This window comes from Neltuma alba, unplaced genomic scaffold (genome assembly GCF_004799145.2).
Source record: "Neltuma alba isolate B1F8T4 unplaced genomic scaffold, ASM479914v2 tig00010405_pilon, whole genome shotgun sequence".
NCBI lineage: Eukaryota > Viridiplantae > Streptophyta > Magnoliopsida > Fabales > Fabaceae > Neltuma > Neltuma alba.
The window spans coordinates 14,183-20,395 of record NW_021635307.1 but is presented as its reverse complement, the minus strand read 5'-3'; positions in this window follow the sequence as shown (position 1 = coordinate 20,395).

Sequence of the window (6,213 nt, the reverse complement as noted above, 5' to 3'; positions counted from 1 at the left end):
GAATTAAGGAGAAGAATTGCTCCTTGGAGGAATTAATTGGACAAGCTTTGGAAAGATAGCTTTGAATTATAATTTGATTGTTTATCTTGCTTGTTTGTTGTGAATGTTGTTGCTTGGATTAGAGGAACTTTGTGATAACAGTGATTGTTTGATTGACAATGGTTATGCTTTGGCCAAATGCTTTGTAATATGTCAATGTGGATAATATGATGTTCCTCTCCTTGCATGATATTTGGTATGAATTCCTATGAATTGGGAATGGTTTGGATTGCATGACATGTCACATTAAACTTGCATTGATTTACATGATAATTATAATTCATATGCTATTGAGATTTCTTTGAAATCTCATTCCTCCTATGTTATTTTATGCCCTAATTAGGAAGTGGACCAAGCATGGATCAAGGGAAGGATTTGGCCTTGGAATGAAATGGGTTTTGTAAATGTTAGGTCATGTTGGAAACTTTTGCAATGTATATTGAACTTTACATGAATTTTGTACCAACCTATGGATGATATTACAATGTAATTTATATTTTTATTCCATGTTCATTGAATTATGCTTGAGGCATTGTGGGAGGAATGTGGTTGAAGGAAAAAGGGGAAATAAATCAAGAAAATGGTAATTAGGGGATAGAAATTCCCTAAAAAGTGTCAAACTTGTGGCACATAAAATAATGAGCAATTGTTGGAGTTTGGAAATGAAATTTTACAAGAAAATAAATTTCATTTTTAGATTTAAAACACATGGTAATTTATTAAATTTGGAGTTCTGTGCTAAGAGTTATGCTCTTCCAAAGTTGGACAAAAATACTGGAAATTTGAAAATTTACCAAATGAACAGTATACTTTGACAAATTTCCTGGAATTATTCTGGATGGAATCGGACCTAATGCTTATTTTTTCCCCATAGATCTCTTAGTAAGCTTTGCATGAAAATTGAAACCACATCATTTTGATTTTTCTAGATTTAGTTATGAATTTTCAAAGTTGTCCCTTTTTTGGATGAACAGTAAAATCCTAAATCTCAAATTTTTCACCCGGGATATGTTACGAAACAACTTATATTGATTTCAATTAATGTATAATGGGATATAAAGAGAGGTGTGATATTTTTTGGTATCAGAGCAAAGGTTATGGCTCTGTTTCTGTGCACTGTATTGACTGTTATGTATTCTACACAATGGTTGAATATTGGTCGTTGATTGTGAACTGTTTGTTTGATTATTGATTGAATACTTCTAGTTGGATTATATATGGGTGAAATGATATGTTATAGACTGAGTTGAGTGCAGGATAAGCCATGGCCTGTTGTAGTGATGACTCCGAGGAAATGGTAAACCAAAGGATACTAGGGGAGCCATACCTAGATTGGTACCACCTACATGTTTCTAACCCTAATGACCCAACTCCACCACCCAGATATTACCAACCTCTCTAGGAGATAGAGGATATAATTTCAAAAGAGAACTCTAATGACTTGATCAAGTGAGAGAAAGGGGATGCCCAGAGCATCACAAGACCTCGGCCACATCCTGATAAGGTGGATCCCAGTGCCATCAGGGTAGTACCTATCTAGACTGTGATGCCGGAACAGATCAAGACTAAGGATCTACCGATCAAGAAGAGGCCATTGTTGGTAAGGAAGGAATTCAAAGACTACAACAGTCTCTTCCAGGAGTTTATTGAGCTCGGTAGACACATAGATCCGACCTAGAATCAGTATGTTATAGTCTACCAGGACTACTTCTACTACTTGAGGTTACTGCATAATGAAGTAGTCGAAGAGGGTCAATTTGTAGATGACGCTTTGTGGTGTCAGGTGTTACTAGATACATTACCTACCACCCGAGTTTGGCAGACCCAGATCCGGTAGCGCTGCTAGACGATTTAGAACTTTTTGTAGTTACTCTATTTCCCTCTTCCTCTGCTGGATTGTAAATATAGGATGACTGTATGCTATATAAACTGTGGTGGGCTGTGACCTTACCTTTTTGTTGACTATGCCTGATGTATATATATAAACTAAAAAGTAATACAAGTAGTGTTTATGTAAATTAATGATCCTGTTCCTCTTGTAGTTGAGACAGAAATAACCAAATGGTAAGAGGAAGACAAGGATCAAGAGGTAGGAGACCCGGTACAAGGGGAGAGTCGTCAAGATCGGGTTGATTCGATTGAATGGATAATGGAAAGGTTAGAGGGACAGCAAAGGAATATGGCAGAGATACAAGCCACACAAGTTAGACAAGAACAAGAGAGGGATGCTGCTATAGCTACAGCAGTAGCAGCAGCACTAGCATGGTTACAGCAATAGGAATAGCCGGGACAGGTCAGCCCATACCACCACAGGAACCTGCTCCTGTGAGACCTTAACCTGCTAGCTACTGCAGAACCTGATACGCTGCAATAGTGGATTGTGAAATTTACAAAACACAACCCTCCTACTTTTGAGGGAACTTTCGATGTTCAAGTAGTTAAGGATTGGATAAATCAACTAGAAAAGATTTTTAATATTCTGAAGTGTCCATCTAAGAGGAAGGCTCAGATGGCAATATATGGTGGAAGAACACCGAGTTGGTCCTTCAGGCCAATAACACCCCAATCAACTGTGAAGTGTTCAAGGACCAATTCTTCTTGAAATATTTTCCTCGATCTGTGGGGGACGAGAAAGAAGCAGAGTTCCTCACTATAAGACAAGCAACAAATGAACCCTTTGATGAATATCTGGTGAGGTATATCAAGCTATCTAGATACTCCACTTATCTCCAGCACATGAATGACGAACGTTGGTTTACGGAGAAGATGATCAGGGGGCTGAAGCCTGAGTTGAGAGATAAGGTAGCCCCGAGATAGCTGGAAGTTTTCAATAAGGCAGTGGAAGTCTGCTGTATCACCGAGAATAGCCAAAATCATGCTAAGCTGGCTAAAGCAACCTTGTGAGCTAAGAAGCCAGGGGCAAGAGCGAGTCAGAAGGCACTTCTTTCGGTGGTAGCCAGAAGAAAAGGAGATTTAAGTAGAATAAGAAGTCGAGGCAAGGAGCCCGATGAGGAGGCATAGAGAATGTTTGCCAGGGAGCAGAGAATGTTCACCAAGGAAGGGAATGCGAACACTGTGGCCGTAATCACTGAGACAGGCCATGCACGATGGGTCAGAACATGTGCTTCAGGTGTAGATGACCCAGACACTTTGCTAGGGAGTGCTCATAAGGTGTTGACAGCACGAGAAGACCTCAGGCACAGGGCAGGGTGTTTGCCCTCAGTCGGGAAGAGGCTTGTAAGTCACCTGAGATGATCCAAGGTACAATTACTATGAGGCTACCTTGTGGATGCTTTGTTTGACTCGGGTGCCAGCCACTCATTTATATCATATGATTGCACTAGGCGCTCAGGTCTTGCTGTTGACATATTGCTGTATGATCTGTGGTTTCCACTCCCATAGGAATGAAAATTTTAACTAATGCTGTTTGTTTGAACTGCATCGTCCGGTATGCCCACTGTTACACTATGTTAGACCTGATATGCATGCCTTTCTATGATATTGATGTTATCCTTGGTTTGAGCTAGTTGTCCTCCCAAAATGTTCTCCTTGATTGTAAAAACAAAAACATTGATCCTTCCTACCTGAGAGTTAGCCCTAATCACAGAAGTAAAGCTGAACGTGATTTCAGCGGCTCGAGCAGATAAATGGTTGAGGTAGGGTTGCCAAGAATATATGGTATTCTTCTCAGTGAAGGCAGAAATAGAGGAAGGGATTGCTGATATCCTGATAGTCCAGGAATTCCCTAAAGTGTTTCCAACAGAAATCAGTGGACTACCTCCGGAAAGAGAAATTGAGTTTGTTGTTGACATGGTGCCTAAAACAAATCCAATTTCAAAAGCTCCGTATCGGATGACACCAAATAAAATGGCAGAATTGAAAAAGCAATTGGAGGAGCTATTAGAAAAAGACTTCATACAGCCCAACGTATCACCATGGGGTGCACCAGTGCTGTTTGTGAAGAAGAAAGATAGTAGCCTAAGGTTGTGTATAAACTACCGTGAGCTAAGCAAGGTGACGATTAAGAATAAGTACCCGTTACCAAGAATTGATGATTTGTTAGATCAGTTGGCAGGAGCCACTACGTTCTCAAAGATTAACTTGAGATCTGGGTACCATCAATTGAGAATCAAGGCAGAAGATATCCTGAAGACTACCTTTTGAACTAGGTATAGACATTATGAATTCCTAGTGATGCCGTTTGGATTGACAAACACAACTGCTATACTCATGGATTACATGAATAGGATCTTCGGCCATACTTGGACCAATTCGTAATGGTATTCATTGATGACATCCTGATGTATTCTAAGTCACTAAAGGAACAAGAACAGCATTTACGAATCGTATTAGGCACATTGTGGGAAAAGCAATTGTATGCCAAGTTGAGTAAGTGCGAATTTTGGCTAAATGAATTAAAATTCTTAGGCCATGTGATAACCCAAGATGGAGTAGCCGTGGACCCAAGTAAGGTAGAAGCCATGTTAAATTAGGAACAACCCAAGATGGTAACTGAGGTAAGAAGCTTTTTGGGTCTAGCAGGGTACTATCAAAGGTTTATATGAGATTTCTCTAGAATTGCCCTACTACTGACTAAGCTCACCCGGAAGAATCAGTCATTCAATTGGGATGCAAAGTGTGAGGCGAGCTTCTAGGAGTTAAAGCAGAAGTTGACCTCGACTCCTATGCTGATAATCCCTGATCCTACATTGCCATATGTGGTGTATACAGATGTGAGTAAGCAAGGATTGGGATGTGTGCTAATACAGTAGGGTCGAGTGGTCGCTTATGCCTCACGACAGTTAAAGACTCATGAGAAGAACTATCCCACTCACGATCTTAAGCTGGTAGCGATTGTTTATGCCTTGAAGATCTGGAGGCATTATTTAGATGGGGCAACTATTGAATTGTATTGTGATCATAAGAGCCTCAAGTACCTGCAAGACCAGAAAGAACTCAATATGAGACAGAGGAGATAGATAGAGTTGCTGAAGGATTACGATTATCAAATCAAATAGCATCCGGGGAAAGAGAATGTGGTAGCAGATATGTTGAGCTGGAAAACGGTGTAAGTAGCATCGTCGATGATAACAAGAGTTGATAGAGAATATCTAAGATTGGGATCTTACCGACTAGATACGGTTAATGGTAGGCCAGATCAGTATTGTAAAAGCGAAAACGCAAATCATTAAACAGATCGAGAAGGCCCAACAGAGAGACCAACTGGTCGACACGTTGAAAGCTAGAGTGCTGAGAAATGAGACGAAGGATTTCGAGATAACTCAGGAAGGGATCCTGAAATATAAGGAAAGGACTTATATTCCCTTGAACTTAGAGATTAAGGGGAAAATTCTAGAAAAGGCACATAAGAGTCAGTACACCATACATTCAAGCATGACCAAGATGTATCGAGATCTGAAGGAATCATTTTGGTAGCCTAGTATGAAGAGAGATGTGACAGACTACATGATGAGGTGACTCACTTATCAGAAGGTAAAGACAGAACACCAAAAGCAGCCAGGATCCTTACAACCCCTGAGTATCCCGGAATGGAAATGGTAAAGCATTTTCATGGATTTTGTAATGGGATTACCTCGTACATCGTCAGGATACGATGCGATATGGGTGATTGTAGATCACCTAACGAAGTCAGCTCATTTCTTAGCTATTAAGAAAGAGTACCAACCAGAAAAGCTGGCATGAATATACGTCCGGGAAATTATGAGGTTGCACGGAGTACCAGAAACGATTATTTCTGATAGGAACCTGAGATTTCTCTCTAAGTTTTGGAGAGCATTACAGGAAGCCATGGACACCAAGCTAAGTTTTAGTACAGCCTATCATCCTCAAACTGATGGGCAAACAGAGCGTACTATTCAAACATTAGAGGATATGTTGAGAGCTAGTGTCCTTGACTTCAAAGGGAACTGGGATGAGTATTTTCCATTGGCAAAGTTCGCCTATAATAACAGTTGCCATTCTAGTATCCAAATGGCTCCTTATGAAGCTTTATATGGGAGGAAATGTAGATTCTCGTTGTGTTGGACTGAATTGGGAGAAAGAAAGACATTTGGTCCCGACTTGGTAGAGCAAACCTCACAACAGATTAAGATGATTCGACAGAGGCTACTCATAGTACAGAGTAGATAGAAAAGTTATGCTAATGTACAGAGA